Here is a 25,938-nt window from a genome sequence, read left to right as displayed (position 1 = left end):
GATGCCACTCCACCGTCCTGGTTTCTAGGAAATGGAGGATGGGGAGCAGAGCTGTGAGTGACAGGCTCTTAGGGAATAGTGGTCCCCCTGCACAGCCTGGCTCTTCAGGAACGCTGGCTTGGTCCTCATGGCTTCCTCTTCACCCTCCAGTTCAATCCCTACTGCAGCCTGGGGAGGTTACAGGTGAGGTTACAGCTTATAGGTGAGGAAATTGGGGTTCACAGAAGCTCAGTGTCCACGCAGAGGTGGATTTGGTAGAGAAACCCATGGTTTTTGGTTCTAAGTCTCCATTCTTTCTCCTACGTGTTGATATGATGGGAAAAATACAAACAGACCCTTCTGGCCAGGGTTCATCTTCCCCAAGACTCGCTTTCAGCTGCCTAACATTTGGGGTTTTTCCCTGTAGTGTCCGATGCAGTAAAACCCCGAAACCTTCCCTAGCTGTCTTCTGGCTACTTTTCAAACATGTTTGAGGTGGGCAACAAAAACTCCATCACCTCATCACCCAGAGAACCGTGGGGCATACACCAAACATGGAAATAGCCAATGCTACCTAAATTAGAACGATGAAAACGAAGTCAGATTAATCACTCAGTTCCTCTGTCCCATGGAGCCACATTCAAGTGCTCAGTGTTTGCACGCAGCCAGCAGTGACTGCATGGGACACAGAAAACTTCCACCTCCACGGAGTCCTCTTAGACAGCACTGTTTTTAGATTCTTCCTGATACATGCTGACATATATGGATAATAACTATATATATATATGTTAGTGGACTGGGGTTTGAACTCAGGGCCTTGCATGTGTTAGGCAGGTGCTCTACACTTGGGGCATGATTCCAGTCTTTTTTACTTTAGTTTGTTTTACAGATAGAGTCTCAAGATTTTGCCTGTGCGAGCCTCAGACTTCCTTCCTCCTACCTCTGCCTCCCAAGTAGCTGGGATTACAGGTGTGAGCCACAATGCCAGCCTATGACTACTAGTGTTCTCTATAAGATTCTCAGATATATTTCTGTATGGCTTCACACATGAGAGGAAGCAACCCCATGGATGCAAAAATGAGACTGAGGAGGAGGAAACAGAATGGAAGGAAGTATGCCAAATGACAAGGATTTTCTAGCTGTCGAGACCACTCAGTTTGTTTTTAAATTTCCTAGATCCTCTAGTTGTTCTACCACATAAAACGTTCATGGGCTGGGCGGTTGGTTGGATTCGTGTTTTCCCCTTTTTTTTTTTGTTTGTTTTAGTAATAATTGTTGGCATTTTTATTATTTCCCCCAGTGTTCTTACTGGTTCTAAAGTCTTCAGGGTGTGAGCCCACCCAAGGTAATGCGTTATTCGTTTTGAATTGTGGGCATATGAAGATGGAACTCCGACCAGTCATGGGGATGGAGCTCTAAGGGAGAAGGAGCAGACAGGTAAATTTCCAGGCCAAGGTCCCTCCAGTCCTAGGCTGTCCCAGGCATGGCTGGCTTCATGGGCATGTGACCTCTGCAGTCACTCAGGTCCCTGGCTGAGAAGAGCCTGGGTTTGGTTGCACACTCTGCAGTCGCTGTCCTGAAATTCTTAGTGACTTTTAAGCATGGGTCCTGCAGCTTCATTCTGCACGGTGGCCTGAGAGTGACACAGCCTTTGTGGCCCCCCCGGCTTCTCCCTAGGACAGGTTTCGTTTGGGCTGCTCTTATTTTCTGTTCGAACACAGACATGGCCATCCATGGCTACTCTCTGTGCCTGAGGACGAGTGTGCTTTGCTACAGATGTGTCTAGAGTGGGGTAAAAATAGGGCTGGCAAGTGAGTCGGGAGGCCCTGTGGTCTTTGCACGTGCACCCACACACATGCACACACAGACACAAGGTGTGCATAAGGAGAACTGTCTGTACGCCACAGGATGTGCCGCCAGATCACTGCCCAGCTTGGATTCCACATGGACCCCTCCCGCCTTGAAGCCATGCCAGACCCCCAAGCAGGCCCACTTTCCTCCTAGCAACTCTCCCTTGTCCTGTCCCCTCCCTAGGACAGACGCACAAGCCCTCCATCTCCAGGAAACCCTTTTTGTGCAATTCACTCTGCCTGCAGTACCAATGTTCTTTCCCTCCCAGATCTGCCTATTCTAGACCCAGCTCAGATTCCATCTTCTTAGAGAGCCTTCTGGAAGCATTTGAGCCAGGCCTGAAGGTGCACCAGTGGCAAAGGAGGCTATAAATCACCTCCAATCAGGGAGGGCTCCGTGGAGGTGGTGTGTCTGGGTCTCAAGGAAGATACATCCTCCAGATGGGAGGGAGAAATTGGCTTTAATGTCACACTTCACTGGCGAGATTTTACCATTTTTCTAGCTACGTAACCTTGGGTGAAAATCACTTCCCTTTGCTGAGCCTCAGTTTCCCCATCTGTAAAATAGGGTATCGATAACAGTGACACCTACCGCAAGGGTTACTGTGGAAACTAAGGGAAACGAGATTGCTTGCAAAGAACAGCCAAAATGCTTGGCGCACAGGAAGTTGCTGACAGACGCAGCTCCCGTCTCCCTTCCTCATTTCCTTTCTCTTTTTAAGTTTTGGTCTCAGCAGGTGACAGCTGCTCTCTGTGTCTTTGTGCCTTTTCACCTCCACAACGGAGGTGGTAATGCCCACGCTGAGCCATGATGGGAATTTGGTGTGGTGGTGGGAGCATTTATAGATGTTCCAGAGGCTAAGGGAAGGACATATGCCAGAGGGGTGTGGGTGGCCTCTGTGAGTTGAGGAGGGCGAAGGTCTGGGCTGAATCTTGGGGATCCTGGAGCCTAAAACAGGTCCTGAAACTTCCTGCCTGTGGGGACTGGGCTAGGACTGCCTCCTCCCTGAGCCGTTTCCCCATCTATAGACAGAGAGCTGAGATATTAGCAAGTCAGTGGGTTTGTCGGCTCTGGGAGGGCAGGCACATCGGTCTGTTGTGGTCACCTTCCACGGAAAGTCTACTGGACAGGGGGGTGGGGAGGACCCAGGGAAACCAGGCCTGCCTCCCCAGGGAAGCTGCCCCCAGACTAGGACCACGCCTCAGGCCACAAGCACTTCCTGAGCACCTGCTTGTATGCCCAGCCCCGGTTCCAGAGTCCTCTGAGGCCCAACACCCATAGCCCCAAGAACTGGCCCCCTGAGGACATCCTTTCAGGTGAGCCTGTCTCTGACTCTCCCCTCCAACTGTCCACCCCCCCCCCCCGCCCCGAGGACACAGGGGACCTGCTGAGGCATCTCCTGGGAGGTAAGTAGGGACAGCATGGTGGTGGGGCAGGGAGGGCCGGCAGGACCTTGGCCAGTGGGAACCCAGGCTGGTGGGAATCCTAACGCCTTGCTCCTGCAATGGTAAGGCTGCCTCTTCCTCTTTCCTTTTTGGAAAAAAGGTTTTTTCTCCTAAATCTATCCACGGTCAGTGTTCAAATGCTGGGAAAACACAGTCACCCAAGGATTTCTGGTCAAAGTTCCCTGGTTGGCACTTTAGTTCCCTTCTAGTCTTTTCCTAAAGTGGCCTTGTTCTCAGGGGTGGCTTCCTTTCCTTGTGGCAAGGGACATGGCTGTTGGGTAGAGAATGGGGGTCCCCCCACGGACTCCAGCCCCTTCCACTTGGAACTCCGAACTCCATCACCCTGGACCTGGTGCCTCTTCCTAAGGCCTCTTCCTAAGACCCTGGGGTGGGTGGGGCAGAGCCAGGCTCCCAGAGGAACACCTGGAGGGACACCGTCAGTAGGGCACTTCTCAGCCAGGTACCCAGGTAAGGTGGGTTTGGCGGCACAGGCCTGGCCCCAAAGGACCTCTCTTCTCCTGCCACCCCTTCCCTTTCACCTTCTTCCCCTTCACTCTATCCATGTGTCCCTCCTTGAACACCTCTTGTGTCCCCAGTCATTTCCCTCCTGTCAGAAGAGGCCAGGTACCGTGTGCACGCATCCACATGTAGGTGTGCGTGATGAGGGGGAACCTGCACAGACAAAGCCCACATGGCAGTACTGCCACCCTCAGGAGCCAGGCCGAGGCTCTGGAAGACCCAGTCCTCAGCTCATACGCCGAGGACGTTTGGAGGGGTGCTGACGGCAGCCACTGTGCAAATCATAAGTTACGCGCGCCTGCCCTTTCCGCCCCCACGTAAGTCTGAACCTTGTGCCAAAAACACTTTTCCCAGACTTGAAAGAAAACCCCAAAGAGGAACCTAAACCTTTGAGCTGCCTGCCCCTATTGGCCAGGGAGTGCTCAGCCCAGAGAGCGGTTCAGAGAAAAACCAGCCGGCAAAGGGGAAGTGAGGGGGCCCTGGAAACCTCTCAGCCACCAGTCCAGTTGTCCCTTCATTCCTCCCTCTCCTGTCCGAGTTACCTGGGAGGACGGGGCAGAGCACCCCCAAGGCCTGGGGAGAAGGGGACAGTCACAAAGCTGGGCCTTCCCTTCCTGCTTTGGTGCCAGAGGCCTGCTGTGCACACAGGAGGAGGAAGACCATTGGCTAGTCATCATTTCTGGCCTTCCTGGAGGGCTTGACCTCCTGCTAGGCCCTGAATTAAGCACACAATATCCATTACCCCATCTGACTTGCCCAATAAGCCTTGAGTGGGCACTGTTAGTTCTCCCTATCCTACAGATGAGAAAACTGAGCCCAGAGAGGTGAGGCACCTTCTCCCATGGCCCCACACCCAGCAAGGAAGTGGTGGCTGCAGCCTGGGCTTATGTCTGCATTTTACATTGTGTCCTTCCCCAAAGAGTGCCTTCCTCTCCACCTTCGTCCCTGGGGGCCGCTGACAGTCTTTCTTAGCCTGCTGCTCAGCTCTCAGCACCGAGAACCAGGGGCCACACTGAAGAAAGATGACCGACCTGGAGGTGGCTGTGGGGCCCCACACTGACCAGGAGGTGGCCTATGTGGCTGTGCCCTTACTCTGCACCAGGTGCCACACATAGGCTTCAGGCAAGGGCATGTCCACTCTTTGAGGTCTGTGTTGCTAACCCCACTTTGCAGAAGAGGAAACTGATTCAAAGGGGCCAATTAGCATGTCTGGTTACCAGCTACCAAGCAGTGTAAGCCTAGGTCTGTTTGACCCCTGAGCTATGTGCTAGGTGACGTGGGTCTGTGCATGAACAGAAAGTCAGTTTTCCTAGAGCTGAACTGGACCCTCCACAAGACCACACCTTTCTTTGAACCTCAGCTTCTCTATCTGTGAAATGGGGAGGGGTACCCTCTGCCTCCCAGTTCCAACATTCCCCTGGAATGTTCCTTGCTCTTATTACTTGTAGTGGACACACTAGACCCCCCCCCCGCCCCCCGCCCTGCCATTACACCTCCACCCCTGCGGGGTCTGGGGGTTTCCTCCAGGATGAACTGTTTCAAGGCCAGTGATGGCAGCCAGGCTTCACAACCACTGGGGACTAAAGCCCTCCTTTCCTTCCTCTGTCTCTCCCTTCCTCCCTTCCCTCTCCAGGAATATCCCACTGAACTCAAGGCTGGCCCTGGGGCAGGAAGATCAGAGGAGAGGGCCCTTGGGTGGCTGCAGATGGCCCTGTGAAGACTCCTGGCAGAGGGAGCGATTGAGCTCAGCCCTAAAGACTTCATGAGATCCCCTGCCCTGCAGTGGGCACATGAGGTGAAGGAGGACCTATAGGTGAGGTGTCCCCAGGAGACAGGAATCAGAGTGGGCCTTCCGGCTGCCCCACTGTGTCCTAAGTCCAGGAGTCTGGACTGGCTCAGAGGCCAGACTTTCCTCCTAGTCACAGCTCCCCTGCTGCCTCACTGAACCTTCTGGAAGGTCAGGTTTTCAGGCCCTGCTGCTCAGGGGCATCATCCCTCAGTGCCCTCCCCCTCAGGTAATGGAGCTAGCCTCAGCTTTGATGCGGCCACCTCAGGGCCGAGCGTCAATGAGGCCTCTATATGACCGGTGGGGCCGCTGGGGGCTGCCGGCGGGCTGGAGTGGGCCCGGGCGAGGCCTGGACACACAGTCCCACTGTATGGGACTGGCTCATGCCCACCCAGATCCTGTGGGCAGTGGGGGGCTCCTAGGAATGCCCGTCCAGCCTGGGACACTTTGGACAGGCAGGGTGGTCTGGGGAGACGGGGTGTGTGCAGGGCGGCCTCAGAAGCCACCGTCAAAGAGGCCCGGCAGACGTGGCGCCAGGCAAGCACCACAGTGAGTGCAGAACCACTGGCGGTCAGTCATTTATGCTGTAGGGTCACAGGGGAGGAGGAGGCCAGCCATCAGGGGCCCATAGGCCCTAACCAATGTCCAGGTTTCCTGGGATTCAGGGACTTTCAGTGCTAAAACCTGGAGAGTCCCCTGTTGTCAGTCACTGCCCAGAGCCTGGAAAAGGACACAGGACTGCCCTCTCTGGCTTGAGCAGCTTCTTTCCTACCCAGTGACCTCCAAATCAGAGCATCTTGGCCAGACCTGCCAGGGCCATTTTTGCCTCCACACGGCCTGCCTCACGCCCCAGGGTTGTTTCTCAAGTCTGTCAGGTGTCTTCTGGGTGGAGCAGCTGGCCAAACCCAGCCTCTGCTAAGATGACAGTGCCTGGTGCTTGAGGATCTGCAATCTTGTCTGACCTGTGTCCCAGCATTGTCCTCTTGCAGGCTGTCCTGCTCACATCCTCCAGTCATCCCCGGGGCACCCAGGCCCTCTTCCCTGCCTTTTGCTCCCTGCCCCAGCTCTACCTTCTGCCTAGATGTCCTTTCCCTTTTCTTGTCACCTCCTTGCCCTTTAAGACTCAGTGCACATCACTCCTACAGGGGTGCTGTCTTCTCCAAACCAGGCTGGGCCGCACCGCTCTCTGAGCCCCCAGCCTCTTGGTTTTCCCCCATCATAACATTTATCCCCGCCTGTGCCTTTCTCTGAAGCTCTTCTCTCATGGTGCCTGCACTGGGCCATGAGTTCCTAGGATGGACATCCTTTGAACTGGCTCCTGGCACCAGGCCAGCTCTGGTAATAGAAAGAACGCAAACGTTTACTGAGTGGCCACTCGTTAGTTCTAATGAGGTTGGTGTTATCCACATCCCTTACAGACTAGGAAACTGAGGCACAAAGCAGTGACGTGACCTTCCCTTCCCCGCTGGCTAGTAGGAAAGAGCAGAGTCAAGACTTGATCCAGGAGTATTTGCTTCCAGAACTCAAGCTTGGAGAATTTTTGAGGGATTACTGAATTAATAAATGCAAGCTTTGCTTCCCTAGGGCATACCGAGATCCTGCATGAGGAAATGTACGCCTTTCCTCCTGGTTCCTCTCTGGAGGCCTCCCATCCTCCGTGAGGGAACAATTTAGGGGTGTTGCAAAGGGGGCCTGCTGCAGGGAGGTCCCACTGAGGATATGAAGAAGGGCCGCCTCCTGGGGTGAGTTCAGGACAACCCCAGCAGAGGTGTGGGTGCTCCTGGTGATCCTTGAGGCCATGGCCACAATTGTCAGGTGGGGAAACTGAGGCCCAGAGAGAGAGGAAGGGACTTGCCCATGCACACAGAGTGTCTGAGTCAAAGCCAGTAGGTCTCAGCTTCCCCATTTGTCACATGGGAGGAATAAGTACCCCTCATCCTGCCCAGGAGGCCCCACTCCCTTGTGCACCTTCCACTGCAATGAGAATTTCTCCCTCCATGTGCCGGCTTTCTGGATCATACTTTAACTTCTCCCATCTCCTTGCCCTCTGCTGTAGGGCAGGGAGCAGATGCCTGTCACCCTCTTGGCCCTCTTCCCAAAGCTTTTTTCTTGCTGAGTGCTGGTGGCTCACACCTATAATCCTAGCTACTTGGGAGGCTGAGATCAGGAGGATTCTGGTTAGAGGCCAGCCCAGGCAAATAGTTGATGAGGCCCCATCTCCAAAATAACCACAGCAAAAAAATGGACTGTAGGCATGGCTCAAGTGTTAGAGGGCCTGCTTTGCAAAGCACAAAGCCCTGAGTTCAAATCCCAGTCCCACCAAAATAAAACAACTGTTTTTCTCTGCAGGGAACAGAAGGAAGGCCCTGGTCCTGTGAGGCAGAGAGCAAGAATGACTAACAGGATGGCTGCTGGGAGGTTCCACCCAAGCCCTGGTTCCAGGAGGCCAAGGCTGTCCTCCATTGCTCCTGGAGAAGCCCTGGTTCCAGGAGGCCAAGGCTGTCCTCCATTGCTCCTGGAGACCACTGATCTCTACCAGTAAAAACAAAGGCAAAGCCATTGCCCTTTGGTCAATGGGACCCCGAGGTAGCAGAGCTCAGTAACAATGCTGGGGACCCACTCTGCAGGTAGGGACACAGACAAGCCCACACAGGAACTAGGCCATCTGGAAGAACAGTGGCTCCAGCTCACTCCTTCCCTTTTACCAATGGTGACCCAGAGATGTTAAGTGACTTGGAAGGAGCCACACAGCACATGGGCTGCACATCAGAAGTATTCAAAACTATACTTGCTCAGACCCAAACACATGGGATTGTGATTCCACAGTCTGGTATGGGAACCAGGAATCCAGTGTTTAAAAGCTTCCAGGGTGATGAGGTCAGAGGTCTGCTGGTGCATCACTCCTTGCTGAGGGCCTGGGTTGGGACAGTAGTTGGAGGAGGTAGGGCAGAGAAAGAGAAAGCTGTGGTGGATAAAAGAAGACCCTTGCCCTTCTATGAAAAACTCATGGATGGCCAGACACGGTACCTCACATCTATAATCCCAGCTCCTCAGGAGGCAGAGATCAGGAGGATTGCCATTTGTGGCTGACCTGTGCAGGAAGTGTGAGATCCTATTTGAAAAATAACCTAAAGGAGAAAGGAATGGGGCACGGCTCAAGAGGTAGAACACCTGCCTCACCAACTTAAGGCCCTGAGTTCAAACCCCAGAACCACTAAGCAAACAAATAAACAAAGGTACGAACAGTAGCAACACCCCACCCCCGCAAGACTGAGTTCTTGACCTGTATAGAAATCAGGGGTCCATGAACCCGAGGTGGAAATAATGACGTTTTTCCTTTTGCCAACCTCTAACTGAAATGTAGCCTCTTTTTCCACTGCGATTGTGTCACCAATGGAATCCTAGGTATTTTTCGGTCTTGTCACAGATTATCCACACTCATCACTCCTGCGTTTCAGTGGTTTCTGGACCAACCACAAGGACGTCTTGTTGCTCAGTGGGTTCCTAAAGAGGTCTGGTCGCCATCCCACAAGCTTGCTTTCCTAGTTTGGTACCTGTATTTGCATAGTCTTTGGATTTTGTTCTGTGCATTTAAACATATGATGTGAGCAGGAATTAATAGGCTTGCAAAGACCCCAGAGGGTCAATGGCTCCAAACAGGTTAAGGACCGTGTGGTGCGTTGGACGGAATTGACAGCTGGAGTCAGCATGCTTGAGTACAGAGCAAACGGTGTGGGCAGAATTCTATGGAGTCACAGGGAAAGCCCCTGAATCTCAGGCCCCAGGCCCCAAGGACCTCAGCCTCCAGGCCACCTTTCATGTTTCTGTGGAACAGGGACCAGCTCGCTCTGCCCAGAGGCCTCCTCTGCCTGGGCACATACTGGGACAGAACTGCCGGCAGTCTCCTCCCCCTTCCTTCCTGCTGCCAGCTGCCACCTCCCTGGCTCTGAATCGGGAGCCCTGTCTCCCAAAGTTCCTTTGTTTTAAACCCTACATTTCTCCATGTTGCTCACACAGAGAGAAATACAGATTACAAAGACGCAGCAAATGGTTTTTATAAACTCTTATGTTCTTGCCGCAGAACTGCCTCTAATTAGCTCTGAGGACTACAAAGGCACACGGTATAATAGCAGCCGTTGGGAGGAACCGGACCTCAGGCCACTGCTTGTCACCAGCTACCACCAGGTTTGGAGGGAGCGCCCCTGCTGTGCTGCAGGGCACAGCAGGTCCCCTCTCCCTACCCCCCACCCGCTCAATCCCCACAATTCACAGCCCACCTTGGCTTCCCCAGGGTATCGGGAAAGAGGTACACCCTGCTTCCAGACTAGCCTTTGCCAAGCCTCAGCACACAGCACTCAATGTGCTTGTGGCCCCCCAGAACTGGCCGCCTGAACACTGGTTCTGAATCATCGATAGCTAGCAGCAGGACAGGCAGATGGGCAGGCAGACAGTCAGATTGACTTCTGAGTCTCTACTGACCATCCTGACTCAGAAAAGACAGCACCCTTTTCCAAACCCTGGAGTTACAGGTCCCCTTCAGCTCCCCTATTCTGGAGAACTGGTCCCTGGAGCTGCCCCACGCACAACCCACGCTCAGTCTCAGACAGGCAGAACATCACAGCCAGAGAGAACTCTCTTGGGAGCAGAGAGAGGTTAGGTAACTGACATAATGTCACTCAGCATGGCAGTAACTCAAGCTCTGGAATTCTGGGTCCCTGATCTCAAGTGCTACCACCCCATCTGGGCTCCTGCTGGGGAGGAAGAAGGTGGCAGGGATGTTGGAGGCCAGAGCACATCTGCCTTAAGGCCGGATAGAGGCAGGGACCATCTCCCTGGGAGTCCCAGCTTCAATCAGAGGCTCCAAGTGGGGCACCCTGGACCCCCATCCTTGCTGAGGGACACAACCCAGAACTCCCGGTCCCTCCAGGCCATGGATAAAGGCAAAAGCCAACCAGAAACACTTCGTTCCCCTGTGACCAAGTCCATGAACTTCTCAAGACCTGCTCCCCCCACACATACCCAGCTTCAGCGCGGCCCAGCTCTTCCATGTTTTCTCAAAGCCTGGGGCTTCCTTCGCCTCCCTCTGCTTCCACCCCCAAGAGAGCACGCAGAAAGTGCTGGGAGCAGGCCTATGGAGGTCCTATCCCCGCACCCGCTCGCCTCCCTTGGCCATTCCAGAAGCCTCAGCCCAAGTGGCAAGTCCAAGATCCTACAGGCCCAGTGCCCCGTGAGTGAGTCAGGAAGCTGAGGGGCTGCCTCCTCTGTCCTTGCCACCCCAGGACCCTCCAAGGTCTGGTCCTTGAGGTCTTGTGGTATCCCTTGCCCCCTTCCGCACACTGTCTCCACCAGCTGAGGATAAAAGTCCCACGGTGATGTTCCACACCGGGAGACCACGGAGGCCACCAACCCTCTTCCCCCTCCGGCTGTCTTTGGCCAGAGGGCTTAGGTAGCCAGACTGTGCACTTGAGGGCAGCCAGGGCGGTCAGCGGAGGGTCGTGGTCTGGGGCTTGGCCACAGCTCCCCACCCGCATGGGCCCGGGGCGACAGTTACTCACCGCGGATGAAGGACTGTGAGTAGGACTGGAAGGACTCGAAGATGCTGTTGGATGCCATGCCCCCGCTCTGAAGAAGGCGACAGTTCAGCCCTTCGGGGAGTTGGGTCGGGATTGACTTGGTTGGCTGTTCTTTTATGTTTGTTTTTTTTTTTTTTTCCCCTAGCTACTTTTGAAAATAAAAAGGGGGGGGAGGTGTTGTTTTTTTGCGTTTTTTGTTTTGTTTTGTTTTGTTTTCTTTCTCTCTCTCTCTCTCTCTTTTCTCCCCCTGCTGCTACGAAAAAGAAAAAAGGAAAGAACGCGAGAGTGTCTGTGAGCGAGAGAGTCAAAAAATCCCCAAGGAAAGTAAGTTTCTGTTTGTACCCAAGAATTTGGATTCCCGGCCCCACAGGAATGTCTAGCCACAAATTTTCAACAGCAGCGTATGCAGTGTGTCATTAGATGGCGGGCAGGGGCTCTGGGCGGCCGGGGTGGAGGAGGAGGCAGCCACAGCAGTGAGGCAAGGCCACCGGGCACCAGGCAGGAATGAATGAATGAACGAAGGCTCACCCACGACAGAGCCCAGGCTGCGCCCAGTGAGGGCGGCCAGGGGGTGGGGACGCTCGGGAGCCAACCAGCTCCTCACAGGGCCCTGGAGGCAGTGAGGGCCTGGCCTTGTGGTTCTGTGGTTGAGGGACCAGGCCTTCCCAGTGTCAACCCAACCTCAGCTCACAGGATGCAAGAAGCCAGCTTGTGGCCTTGGCCCATTGGCTGGGCCACGGTCACCTGGGCCATGATGTCACTCACTGCCTCTTAGAAGATCTTGTGGCTGACTTAAAAAAAAAAAAGAAGAAGAAGAAGAAGAAGAAGAAGAAAGAAAGAAAGAAAGAGAGAAAGAGAGATGGGGGGGAGGTGATGATTTTTATTTGTGGGGGCCTTAGCACATGGCCCAGGAAACAGAACTGAAAACCACCCTCGTGGGGCAGTGGGGCAGTGGTTTGGAGTGGCATGGGAGTCTCCTTAATTAAAGGTGGCATTGTGGGTCTGGAGCCCCAAGGGCCCCTCTGCAGGTTCCAGGAGCTCAGCCCACCAGTGGGCAGAGGACTCCTGGCCATGGCGGCCTCTGCCCTGGGCTGTGATTGACAACCTCCCATTGTCTGCCACCACCACAGCTGCCAGGGAGAGGTGTCCTTCATGTGTGGCAGGGTGGCACTTTGGGGGGTTTTATGGGATCTGGGATTACATTCAAATGGGAAACACATGGCACTGTCATGGCCTACCCACCAAGAAAGACCTTCCTTGGGAAAGCTGGCGGCTATTCCGTGCCTAGAAGCTCCCCACGGGGCTGGGGTCGCAGAGCCTGAGCTCACCATTCAAGGCCCATTGGGCATCTCAGGTGGAGTCTCTGAGCTCCCTGCCTCTGAGCCTTTGCTTATGTTGTGCCTCCATGTAACAGGGCCCTTTTTGAATCCTTCATATCAGGGAACTCAAGGCTCAGACAGAGAGACTACAAAGTACAAAAGGTATGGACAATGATTCAGCCCCACATGTCTGTGGTCCCAGAAGCCAGGTCAGGCACAAGGGTGGAGGAGGAAGGGGTGCCTTTTACCATTTGCCTTGCAGGCTCTACTTTCCCAGGACCAGAGTGATGGAGCCAGGGTGCCCATTGTCACACAGGATCCTTGGAAGGAATTAGAACTCTAGCCTTCAATTCACTTAGTCAGATCTCAGCCCTGGTGCTCCAGTGAAAAGTCCCAAGATCTTCCAAAGCCCCTCTGCAGCCTGGGTACCACCCCCTATCCTCTCCCAGGGAGCCGAGGCTCCACGCCGGGACCCAGCACCAACCTTGGATACAGGATAGCCTCTGTAGGCCAAGACACGGACATCCGGGGGAGGAGGAGCTGCCTAAGGTCTCAGACTTGCTTCTGCCCATGACCACGTTGGCTCATCTGTGAGCAAGAAACCCATGGGCACACACGGCCTGAGCCTCATCAGAACCTCACAAAGACTTGGCTTTCTGTCTCTGACAGTGGGCTCAGTGGTGGGGACAGGAATTCAAATTTGGCTGGGGAGGAAGAGGGTTTTTGGTGACAACCACAGAGCTTTAGAGAATTGTCTTCAGGTTCTAGACCCAGCTCTGCTGAATCTGAGCCAGGAGACCCTGGAGCAGGTCACTTCCCTTCTCTGGGCCTCAGTTTTCTTTCCTGTAAAATGGAGGTGACACTTTTGTCAGAGGGACAGGTGCTGGGTGAGGACGTAGCACACACTGGTTTCCTTGGCTGAGTCGCCATGACGCAATCCGGCTGCTATGAGTAAGCCAGGTGGGGAGCCAGTGTGGTTGTATGAGGAGGAGCTGCCTCACTCCCATCTCATGCTGTAAACTCATCAGCTGGCCTGGCTTGGCTTGGCTGGGTAACCAGGGGTCAGTGGTACATGTAGAGCCTGCCAAGGGGACTTGGCTTCATGGTCAAATTCAAAGTGTTTGAGGGGACTGCCATGTTGTGAAATAGAGCAGAGAATGACACAACGGAAAGACCCCCTCCCTTTGTAGAAATGGAAACTGAGGCCCCAGAAGGGCAGAGACTTCTACAAGCTCCCCCAGTGAGTCAGTGGGATGCAGCCCCCCACTCCAGACTCAGTAGCTATTTCCACTTTGCTCATACCGCCTCCAGTTTCTAGCACCCCACCCTGAAAGCTTTGCTGGTTTTTTCCACACCTATGAGTGGGCCCCCCCAGGACCCTATAACTTGTTCACGAAGGGGCTCCCCCTTCCCAGAAGCTGAGTCTAGGCCAGGAACAGGAGGGAGCCCAAGAGGCTGTGTTAGGCCCAATGATGCACCTGGGGCCCGGGTGGCCCAATGCATTCCTGGGAGTGAAGCAGCAAATGCTCATTGGGTGCTTCTAGGGACTTCTGATCTCCACTGCCACCTTCAGAAGATTGTGCTAGACTTTCAAAAACAAAACATTCCTGGACTCTGCCTGGGAAAGGAAAGAGAATATGGAGGCTGGAACCAGCCATACGAGAATATGGAGGCTGGAACCATATGAGCTATGAGACTATGAGGAAGAGGCTTTATTCTTTCAAGCCTTGGTTTCTCCTACTGTGAAGAGGCCAATTGCAGTACTCACCTCCGAAATTATAAAGGGGATTAAAGAGAAAGCAATCCCCTTTCTCTTGTGGGCGCTCAATTCCCAGAGGCTACCCGTCTTTAACTTCTGACTGTCTGACTGCATTCTCTGGCTTGCAATGAACAGTCAGCTTTTCACTCACAGTTCACTAAAAGAAAGGAGAGAGAAAGAGAGAGAGAGAGAGAGAGAGAGAGAGATCCATTTAATTTTAAAAATTGGTTGAAGAAAGGAATCATATATATTTTTTTTTGCCACAGCATCTCACTGTGTAGCTTAGACTGGCCTTGAATTTGAGATCTTCCTGCCTCAGCCTCCCAAGTAGCTGGGATTACAGGCATGCACCATCACGCTTGGCTAAAATAGTATTTTACATTTTTTTTTTTTGGCAGTACTACAGCCTGAACTCAGGGCCTACACTTCTTAGGTAAGTGCTCTACCACTTCAGCCATTCCACCAGCCCTAAAAATAGTATTTCAAACACTTTATTTTAACCTATAACTTACAAACATGCAAGGAGAAGACTTCTATGATGTCCAGTTGTGTTTTCCTAAAGAAGCAATCAGCATGGGTGGCTTCTGGATTTTACTAGATCCCCCTCCATGTATTTTACAATGTCCCCCGCCCCATCCCTAACACAGTGTCTTTTTAGCAGCATGCCTTCATTTAGTCTTTCTGAAACAGTGAAACTTAGTTTTCCTAAAAAACACAGCCTCCTGATAGGAGTGGGGTCATCAGCGTCATAGATCACCATTTGTCAGGATCTTGTTCAGGTGAAGTCAGAGATTATTAGCAACACGGGTGACAGGAGCCCCTAGGGAGCCCAGCCTCAGCAGGAAGCCACTACCACCTTTGGGGAAGAGGCCTGGGGAGTGGTTTTGCGAGGCTCCTCCAGCGGAAGTGGGACCATGGTGGGCCTGTCTCGCACCTGCTGGAGCCACAGGGGAGACAGCCACCCTAGAGACGCCACCTGGAGGAAGAACAAAGGGCAGAAACCATGCCCGGTCTCTTTCTCTCTCTTTCAACTCCTTGACTTGCTTTGAGACTGCACGTTAAAGTCAAATAGGGGGACAGGGTGGACAGATGTGAGGGCAACCAGACCTAGGACTGGCATCAGAGCAAGTGAGGTTCTGTAATCATGAGACCCCCTGGTAGCAGCAGGTTTGGGCACAAATCCAACACATGTTTGGTCCATGGACAGACAGCTCAGAAGAGGGGTGGCACCCAGAGGGGGCTCTGCCAGCCAAGGGTGCTGATAGGTGCACTACCCGAAGAGCACTGGTGAATCCCAGAAGCCAGTCACCTGGGGCAGGTCAGGACAGCCCCTCCTGTGAATGGTGATGAACTGTGTTCTCTTCACCTGTACACAGAGCTGGAATTTCCACCATGATCTTGGATTATGGTGGTGGGGAGTTATGTCGCCAATTGGCAGCACTGGCCGACAGTGGTCCCAATGGTCCCCTGTACCCAGGGCCCTGCCTGTGAGCCTTCAGGTTTGCAGAGGCAGCCCTCATTTGTCAGACAGGAAAAGCAAATCTCAGGGATCAACTCTGTCTTAGCAGAGCTCAGCTTGGCTATCTTGGACCAGCCTGTCAGGTGGCAGGTTTGTGGTGAGCACTGGTCCTGGAGTTCAAATTCTGTCTGTCTATCAGTCAGCCAATGGGTGCAGGGCCCAAGTAAGGTGCTGGAGCCATATGTGACATCAGCCGCAAGCTGTCAACTTCAGGGGCTGGATGGAGATGCCATCCACCATGCCTCCACCGCAGGCAGATCTGTCCTTCTTCTGAGGCCTGTATGGCTACGTGGCTGGCCCAGGGACCAGGACACTCAGGCCAGGCAAAGAGACTGTGAGCTGAGGACCTGTCGTGTGTGGTGCACATGCTTGGTTTTTCAGAATGGGCTCTCAGGACAGTGTCCCTGGCATGCCTAGTGTCACTTTCTAGGGAGGGACAAAGGTTCAAGGGACCTGTCCAATGTCAGCCAGCTTGTAGGTGGAAGATGCAGGATTCAAACCCAGTCAGCACCTTCTCCCCTCCCCACCCTCCTCTCTCTTTCCTGTTGTTTGGTTTACAAAGCTGCCTGTGTTGCCCCCTTCACAGCCAAGCCTTCCCCTCTACCCTCACCTTCCTGTCTAGAGGGGGGGACCCCTCACTGCTGTCCCAGGGGAGCTGTGTCATCACCTCTGATCCTGGGTGGGATGGTGGCATTGAGGAAATCTGATGTCCTTATTCTCTCTGCCCTTCTTCCTGCTTTGAAGACATGTCAGCCACAGTCCTCAGTCCATGGCAGGTGGAGCCAGGTGGATGAGCAACTTTGCCCAAGGTTGGCCAAGTGGGGACAGCACAGGAGAGTTCCCACCTGCCCTTTTCTCTGGTCAGTTTCCTCACTGCTATGAGATCTGAGCTGCGACCCCCATCCCAGGACCCCCCATAAGTGCTTCTTCTCATGGGTATTTCCAGAGAGAGCTGTGCAAGAAGCAGACAGGGCCAAGCCCCCCACCCTGTCTCACAACTGAGGAAACTGAGGCTCACAGAAGGGAGGGTTGTGACGCACACTGAGAAAGAGGGGTTCAACTGCCCCCCTCCAGCTGCCTCCTCCTCCAGCTGTGTTCCTAAGTTACCCATCCACTCCCCTTCTCTCTCTCTAAAGTCCCTGCTTTAGGTGGACGTGCTTGGGCCTTGGTGTCTGAGGAGCTGGGTTCAGAGCCCACCTCAGCACTACTTAAGCCGTGGGCTGTTGGTGGAGCTGTCATATCTTTCTGTCCTCTCCTGTAAGATGGGGACAATAAGCAGGCTGAGAGGGTGGGAAGGAAGCTCCTGGGACGACACCAAGGACCAGGCCAGCTCCAGCTCTGTTACGGTAGCCTGAGAATGATGGTGTGAAAAAGTTTGTGTGTGTGTGTACATGTGTAGAGGAAGGATAGGACAAAGGTGGGGGCCAGGGGGCTTACTCCTAGATTCTGTGCTCCCACTCAGCCCCCCAAACTCTGTGGTGAGGACTGCCTGAACCTGGCCCCAAGCTGAAACAAGCTGGAGAGGTCACCCTGGTGGCCGAGCCTCCTCCCCAAGACCATAGCCATCCAAGAGGCCTTTCGTGTCCCTTCCAGACCTGGAAGACTTGCCCATGAGTTGCTCCTCTGTCTCAGAATCCCAGGCCCCTCAGAAGAAGAAGGAAAGCCCAAACTGCAGTCCCTCTTGGCTCATTAAAAGGTATTTTCCTCATCTTTGGGTGGTATGATCCATTTCCAGCATCAAAGCCCTTTGTCAGGGCCTTAAACCTGCTGACAGGTGGCTCTTAAGTGGCCACACTTGGCTCAAGGTGGGGGCTCAACAGCCAGCATGGAGCAGGAGAGCAAAGGAAGGGCTGTCCCCCGACCCACTGGACCCCTGGCTTGGCTCCTGCTCACTGTTAGGGGCCAAGACCCCCCACCCCCATTTCTTCTTAGTGTATTCTCACCACAGAGCTAACAATAAGAATGAAGATGAATCATGAACCAGCACGTGGGTAGCGCTTACCACGGGCCAGGCAGGCTTCTAAGAACCTGCATAAATCAGTTAAGTTGTCACCATAATCCTTTCACAACTAAAGAGACTTTGGGTCAGAGAGGTTAAATCAATTCAATACAGAAGACAGAGGCGCAGTGTCTGAGCCCAGATGGTCTGTATCATCACCATTTGACAGGTGAGCAAAGAGAGGCTCAGAGAAGCTAGCGGATATGCCCAGATAACCTGGATGAGGACGGGGAGTCCAGTCTATGCCAAGGCCATCTGACCCAGATCTTGGTGTATAGGCGTCCAGGACGTGGTACCTGTGGTGTCAGCTCAATTCTAACAAATGGTGGGGAAGGTATTATTTTCCCCCCGCTCAATTTTTCTGAAAAAGAAGCAGAGGCTCAGAGAAGTCGAGGGACTTGTCTGGGGTTGCACAGCTAGGAGGTGGTGGTCTCGGTGTCGGAGCCTCTGCATCTGGAATCCCCAGCTGGAAGCTGCCAGCCCCCACTGCCTTCCTCCAGGGCTTGTGGCTGGGAGAAGCCAGGATTTTAAAAAAATGATTTGCTCTGAATGTTTTCTTCTCCCCCCCTCCTTCTCTTTCCCTTTCAATCATAATGACCCCGTTTGCAAGGGTGTGCTCTCCAGCAAATTTGCTGACCCAGGCAGAAGGAAAGGGGGTGTCATTATGTGGCTGGGAAACGGTGAGGCATTTCGTATGCCACCGATCTAGCGTCCCAGGAATTTCAGCAGCCCTCCAGGAAATGAGAGGCTTAGCTGCCAGCCAGAACTGTGGCTTCCCCTTGCCTGTGTGTGTGCATCCTCCTGACATTAAACTTGAAGGTCTTCAGGATCCTCACCTAGGAGGTGGCCCTGAAGGACAAGGGGCTGCCTGGGGTGAGGAGCAACCCTAGCCAAGGAGGGCTACACTTGGGTGGGGGGCAGGCACAGAGAGGGGCAGAACCTGTGCTGCGGCACACAGCCTGAGGGGCAGTCCAGGGCACTCTCCACGGTGCCAGGCTTGGGGGGTAACTTGCTGTGAGCAATCAGAGGAGCAACTTCTCCTCTGCATCACTCCCTCGCCTGTGAAAGGGGGGGCCATTGTCTCAGTGTAAGGTCCCCAAAGGCAGATGCAGGCAGTTTACTTGGGAGGTGACCTCGGGAAGCAGGGCTGAGGGAGGGGGTGAGTGACACAGGCAGCCTGAACAGAGTACCAGAGCCAGTAGCTTACTGCTCAGGCACCTGTAGCTCCTGGCGAACCCAGGGCAGAGCTGCTTCCCGGAATGGGGGACGAGGGAGCCAGGCATGTATCCGCCTCCAGATCTGGGCAGGGTAACTCAGCCCTTCTTTCTGCTCTTCGCTGGGCAATGCTCACAAATGTCTGAGAGCTTCCTCTAGTCACCTGTCCGTACCGCGTGGTTTCTAAGGCATCTCCTGCTGTGACAGGTAGAAACTCATCATTTTGAATGCATCTGCACTGACACCCTCACTCAGCCTTTCCGAGCTGCCAGGACATCAGGAAGTGACATGTTGCCATAGCCCATGGGGTACAAATCACTGCTTCTCTACCAGGCCCAGGGATCCCCATCCACACTTCTGCATGTCAGCCTGGTTTTTGTTTTTTGAACTCAGGACTTTGTGCTTGCTAGGCAAGTACTCTATGTCTTGCCCCCAGCCCTTTTTGTTCTTGTTTGTATTTCAGATAAACTCTTGGGCTTTTGCCCAGGACTGGCCTGTGGCAATGATCTTTCTACCTCCATCTCCTAAGTAGCTGGGGATTACAGGTCTGAGCCACCAAGCTTGGCTTGTTTTTTGAGATAGGGTCTCACTAATGTTTTTGCCTAGGCTGGCCTCAAGTCATAATTCTCCTAACCCAGTCTCCTCAGTAGCTAGGATTACAGGTGTGAGCCACCATACCTGGCCATGCTCTTGGTTTATAAAAAAATCATATATTTCTGAAGTCTTTGCTCCCATTTCTTGTGTGGGGAGCAGGAAATGGTTCTCTTCCTCTACCCCCTGACTTCTCCCTACTTTATTCTGTTATACTAAAATAAATTCTTGCTAAAACTTCAGAAAAAGAGTCAAATATCTTTATGAAACTCTCCTTCCCACCCTCAAAGAAAAACCACTTTCAGCTCCTTTATCTGTTTCTTTTACTATTTCCTCCATTTCTCTAAATAACATACTTTCTCTGTGGGAGCCATGATCTGTTGACTTTCCCCAGTGTATGAGGACTGGGCTCCTTTTGCTAGACCTCCTTGCCATGTGTCCTTCCCAGCCTTGCAGGGTGGTTATGATTTGGGCTATTATTTACAGTTGTTATTTCCCTTTTCACACCAATGCTGGAGTGTGGCTCTGATTTCATTTCCTTCCTTACATTCTCATTCTTCCTAGACTTATTTGTTTATCTTTTCATTCCAAAATTTTCTGTGTACTTTTCCAAACAGCCATTGTCCAAATCCCCTATTAAGAGGGCAAGCACAGTGGAGCATGACTATAATCCCAGCTACTCAGGATGCTGAGACAGGAGGATCATGATTTTGAGACCAGCCTGGGTTACATAGCAAGACTCTGTCTCCAAAAAATAAAAAATTCATTAGCATCAAGCCCACTATTCATTTTGGAATCCCCTACTTTGGCTTCTCTGGCCTAAGGTGGTCTATATTGCAGGCTGTCCATGTGTGCTGTCCACGAGGATCTCTTTCCCTTCACCTCCATCTTGGGATTCTCTGGGCTCCTCTCACCCTGGCTCCTGGTTTCTGGGTCCTTCCTCTGCCTCAGTTTACTTCCTTGGGGGGGACTTGTTTTCCAGCAGCCTCCATAGAAAGTGCAGGGGAGGTAGAATTAGGCATGGTTCACAGATAGTTTAGCTGGGTATAGCAATCATGCTTGAAATAATTCTTCTTCAGACTTTAAAGATCTTTCTCCATGTTTTCTCACTTCCTGTGCTGCTGTGGATAAGTTTGAAGACATTCTGCTCCTTTGTATGGAAATAACTCATTATTTTCCTCAGTGAAAGCTTTGAGGAGAGTCACTTACGTCTTGTAAAATTCCACAGTAAGATACCTTTGGGTGCCTGTGTTTTCTGATTGCATACCTGTTTCTTCAAGTTACTTTTGTGTTTGGTGGCACTGGGGTTTGAACTCATGACCTTGACCTTGCTAGGCAAGAGCTCTTCCACTAGAGCCATGCCCTCTGTCCTTTTGCTTTTAGTTTGCTTTTCAGATAGGGTCGTGAGTTTTTGCCCAGGCTGGCTTTGGACCATGATTCTCCTATCTCTGCCTCCTAAATAGCTGGAATTACAAGAGTGAGCCTCACTCTTGGCCATCAGGCTACTTTTCTTTTCCATTTTATTTTGTCTTGTCTTTCCTGACTGAGGTTTTCTTCCCAGGGCTGCTGGTCTTTGGCTGTCTGTCCTATTTAATACTGTGAAACTGAACTCTGATAGGCAGATCTGTGCATGGCTGCCTGATCTGGATGTCACAGAAGGGCCTTGTCACAAGGGTCAGTATCTCTAGGCCTTTCATCTTAGTCTACTCAGATTCTCTCAGGTCTGCTTGGACACTATTGGCCTGGCTGCCAACGCTCTGAGGCAAGAGAGGATTGAGATGGATGTGTGCCGTGCTCACTTTCTCCTCCACATTCAGCACAGCAGCTTCTGTGCTTTACATGGCCAGCCCTCTCCTGTCCAGGATCCCTGGAATATTCTGCTGGGGAGGGGAAGAAGATCTGGGGGTCTGACTGCTTTCTAAGAGACTTTCAAAGGCTGAGGCCTTCCTCCACCCCGTTTCTGCAGAGTCTTTGAGGTTGTGCTGTGCGAGGAGCCACGCTGCCTCTGGTTATCGTCACTGTGTCTACAGGGTTTCAGGTCTCAGATCTGCCAGGCCTGTGACTTCTCACAGAGTGGCTTTCCAGGTTCCTACACCTTGTTGCTGGTCTCTTTGCTTCTGTTCTCTTTGACCTTGTAGGTTGATGCTTAAAGCAAAGCAAACAAAGCATACACTGCCACCACCCAATCAACCCACAGCTTTCTAGACAGGAAGCGGGGGACGGCTCCGTACCAGCCCCAGATTTCTGCTTTCTAGATTGGGGTGAAGATTTCTTTGGAGAGAAGGATTACAGGCATATAGTGTGTTTGGGAAGCCCCATTAAAAAAACTCTCCCGCAATTAATTTTTAAATTATATTACTAATTCCAATCAAAACCAAATGGGGGACAAAGGGGGGGGAAGGGAGGGGAAGGGGGAAGGGGGAAGGGGGGAGAAATGACCCAAACATTGTATGCACATATGAATAAAAAAAAAAACCAAATGGGGTTTTTAGTTGAACTTGACAAGATAGTCCTGTGAAAGAGGAGGGAGAAGAGGCACAGGCTGCCCCACCAAATGCCAGGATTCAGAATGCACCGCAGTCACGAGGTTGCACAAGTGCACACACTGAGCCAGTCAGTCCCCACAGGAGCCGATGCCCCTCCAGGGCTCTGAGGGGAATGGAGGTGCGGCCAGGGCAAAGGCCAAGTAACAATAGGAACTCTTGAGTCTAGCCTGCAAAGACCCGCGCTGCAGGAGGTTCTAGGAGCCCAGCAGCTGCGGGAGAGGCAGGGCTCATGGGACAGATGCAAGGAGCCCCTACCTCCTGCCAGTGCCCCCAGCAAGGAGCAAGGGCTGATCAGGGGAGGCAGGCCAGAGATGTCACCTCCAGGTGTGAGGAGGGAGGAGAAGAACAGATCTGAACAGATGAACAGAAATGACCAAGACGAATGGAATATGGGGTCCATCACTCGCGGGTGACACGAATGGCAGTGTCCTCCACTCTCCCCAGCTGGGTCCTGGCTCACCCACCTATTTCCTGCAAATAGATGTCTAGACAGTAGGCAAGGCTCAGATCCCATCCTGCAAGTGACTTAAGTTATGTAACCCTCAGCAAGTGCCATGTGCCCAAGTGTAGAATAGGCATCTGTGTGGCACCGTCTCCTCGGGCCGCTGTGCACGCGGATGAGGCAGTGTGTGAAGGACCCCAACCTGCTGAGGTGATGCCTTTGGCTGCTGGAATCCATTACTGTGGCCCCAGGGGGCTCTGCTCACTATAGCTCTGCAGCTGTGCGCCCAGGGCCAAGGGCACAAATTCTGGCAAGTTTTGTGTCATTTGAAGGTTTGGAGGCAACAGCGAGTTAGGCTGGGGGTAACAAACTAGCAGGTGGTTCCAGCAGTGTCACTGGATCCCAGAGAGAAGCCCATCCAGGGCTGGTCCCTTGATCTTGAGCCCTCCAAGGGCCTAGATGCCAAATGGTCATCACCAGGACAGAGTGTCCCTGGGGCTTCCTGGAGGGGGCACAGGGGAGCTGTTGCCCTCCCCTGTTCCAGATCTCCCTACTCTGCTCTGCTCTCCCCACAGATGTTTGATTCCCCCTTTCAAGGATACAGATCTCAATGTTGTCACCTCCCTGGGCTGGGGCAGTGGCCACCTGGCAGGTTGGGGAAAGCTCGCTCCGCTTGTGTGAGCAGTACATTTCCCCTCTTAGAAAGCTGTGTCTGTCATCTTCATCCTCTTCCACTGACCAGGACCTCACTATCTGTCCCCAGTTAATGGCAGGAAAACAGAGGCCCAAGCCAGGCATGTGAGTGGCCCCAAGGCTGCGCTAGTGCCCACAGTGAAACGTCATCAGCATTTTGAGGTGTGTCTTTCTCTTGCTCCTTCCTTCCTTCTTCCCCCAAATGTCACCCCATACCTAGGTTCTCGCGTGTCCTCTGCTGCATGGGTAGCTTCTACTTTGCAACCCTGGGCACACTAGCTTTAGATGCCTGTGGATCCCAGAAAGCCCCCACAAAATGATGGGAAGTGTGTGGTTTCCAGTGAGAGGGTTCCTGACTTTCATCAGATCCCCCAAAAAGCCTGGAGCCCAAATAAAGTTTGAAAGCCGTCCTCATCTGGGCTTTCAGGTTTAGACCCCGCTGCTCAGTGACAGCCAGGCATGTGACTGTGGAGGGGCTTTTCCTGAGGACCGCTGGCTCTGGGGGTGACAGCCACTCAAACATGGTCCTGGGGGTGCCACAGGGGTCTCTGCAGTATGACCTTGAGTCCATGCCTGTGCTTTGGGGAGAGGTCTGTGGCCCACTCACACCTGGGGTTTGTGAAAATACAGATTGCAGATGGTGGCTGGCTCTGCCTACTCTGCTGTGACACCCCTATGGCTCCACGAGTCATCTGCTTTCTGAGGACATGTAACTTGCAAAGCCAAGGAGGTACATCAGGCACTTCAGGACTGAAAAAAAGGCCTCTTGAGGGGATCCTCACAGACAAACAGTTTGCAGCCACCCTGTGATACCAAATGAATCTCAGTCCTAACATTCACGGTGAATAGAAAAGGTCTGGGCCCTCCTGGAGCTGGGTCCTTGTCATTGTCATTGGAGACAGACAGTGAAAAACAGCAGGAAGAGGGGTGGGGAGCTTGTAAGCAGGTGGCCAGGCCTTCCCTCAGCAGGTGGCCAGTAACAGAGAGCCAGCAGGAAGAGGGGGTGTGAGGCTGCACTGGGGAGGAGGACTGTACACCAAGATAGGGAACAGCGGGCACAAGCCTGGGCACAGGGACAGTCAGAAGCCCTCGCTTCCCTGTTTTCCCGCAGCAGGTCAGTTCTGTCATGCTGAGTTGATTTTGCCCCATCCTGGGCTGAGGCCCTATGGGGTGTGTGAGGAGGTACGGCTTAAGATTACTCCCGACTGAGGGTTGCCTGATTTGACAGATGAAAATGTAGGTATCCTAAAAATCACTCATTGGTTATGGTTATCTAAGTTGAAATGTAATTGCCTGCCCTGTGTTTTATCTGGCAACCATACCTGGGTCTGGTCCAAGGGAAGTGACCTCAAGGTGGTGGAGGTTGATTCGGAAGGGATAGCTGGTACTCCTTGCAACAGCACTTTCACTTAGTCCTGGGTAGACAATGGGGAGCCATAGCAGGGTATGGGCAGGGGAGGGTGAGCTCCAGGTTGCATTTCAAGAAAGTCACTTTGGTGTGAGGAAGAGGGGTTTGGAGTGATGAGGGGACTGGAGGTAGGGAGATAGCCAGGCTCTTCCAGTGGAGTCCAGGAGTAGATGCTGAGGGCTGAAACAAGACAGTGGCTTGGAAGGTGACCAGGTGGCTTCAGGAGGCACTGAGGCTCAGGGCTGAATGGGTGGAGACTTACTCTTCGGTGTGGCCTGGAGTTAGAAGATGGTGGTGAGAGCTCAGGGCTGAAGCCTGGGGTGAGGGCGGAGCCTTAGGAAAGGGGGAGGAGCCTGGGATGAGGGCGGAGCCTTAGGAGCGGGGAGGAGCCTGGGGTGAGGGCGGAGCCTTAGGATAGGCTCAGAGCCTGTCAGGTGAGATCTGTGAGGATACAGGTGGGTCTCAGCAGAGGTAGGCAATGTGGCAGCTCTCTGGACAGGAGAGAACAGTGAGGGCCTTGGGTGTCCATTGTCTGCCCAGACCTGGCTGTGGAAACTGGGTGTGTGGGGAGGGAGTGAGAGGTTAGGAGACTGGGTGCGTTGCAGGCCGGGTGAGCTCAGAAAGTGATTAGGTGGGCTGGGGCTGAGTGGGTTTAAAAGGAGGGAGGAGCGTGGGCTGGAGGGGTTCAGCAGTGTGACCAGGGGACCAGGGAGTGGGGCTACTATGAGATGGCCCAGTGGAGTAGAGGGCTCAATGGGAGACCAGGGGGTCTGTCTGGGACAACATCTGGAAGCCACTGTGACATTGGATGTGGCAGAGGGGCAGGTGTGTCTAGAGGGCTCCTGGGAGATGGCACCCCCAGAGTCAGGTCCAGGAAGGTAGGATGAGAAAAGAGGCCTCCTGAAGACCTTGAGCCTTCGGCAGGCTGGCCAACCCTGGGACGTGGGGCTCTGTGGCAAGGTTGGTTGTGAGGGAGACAGGAAGCTCCAGTGGTCTGAGGGTAACTCAGGCCAAAGCTGGCAGAGTTTGGCTTCAGAAGTTCCAGAGCCCCATCTGTCCCTTTCCTTGTGGTCCCTCTTGACCTGGGATCCCAGGAGGTGCATTTACACCTCTAGCTCTGCGTCTGTAGGGTGATGCACCACGGAGCCATCTGGTGAGGGGACACAGCAGGCCAAGCCAGAGGCTGCCATGCTGGGAGTTTTCAGGTGTGGGAAGCAGAGGGGACAGAAAGACCCCCCCCCCATCCCAGCACTGCACAGTCCACTGCTTCAATGACCTTAGGTGCCTGTCCCAG

General features: G+C 53.3%; 1 long non-coding RNA gene across 1 annotated transcript; it reads left to right on the top strand.

Annotated features, from left to right (window-relative positions):
• The first annotated feature begins 2,564 nt into the window (after positions 1 to 2,564).
• On the top strand, positions 2,565 to 10,942 carry LOC141425007 (uncharacterized). The gene is made up of 4 exons (XR_012450045.1): positions 2,565 to 3,146; positions 5,428 to 5,607; positions 7,165 to 7,322; positions 7,930 to 10,942. It is a non-coding gene; the product is annotated as an uncharacterized lncRNA (long non-coding RNA).
• Positions 10,943 to 25,938: the final 14,996 nt, after the last annotated feature.

The sequence above is a fragment of the Castor canadensis genome, chromosome 7 (genome assembly GCF_047511655.1).
Source record: "Castor canadensis chromosome 7, mCasCan1.hap1v2, whole genome shotgun sequence".
Lineage (NCBI taxonomy): Eukaryota > Metazoa > Chordata > Mammalia > Rodentia > Castoridae > Castor > Castor canadensis.
The sequence above is the reverse complement of the archived record's forward strand: the minus strand, read 5'-3'. Positions and strand labels throughout refer to the sequence as shown.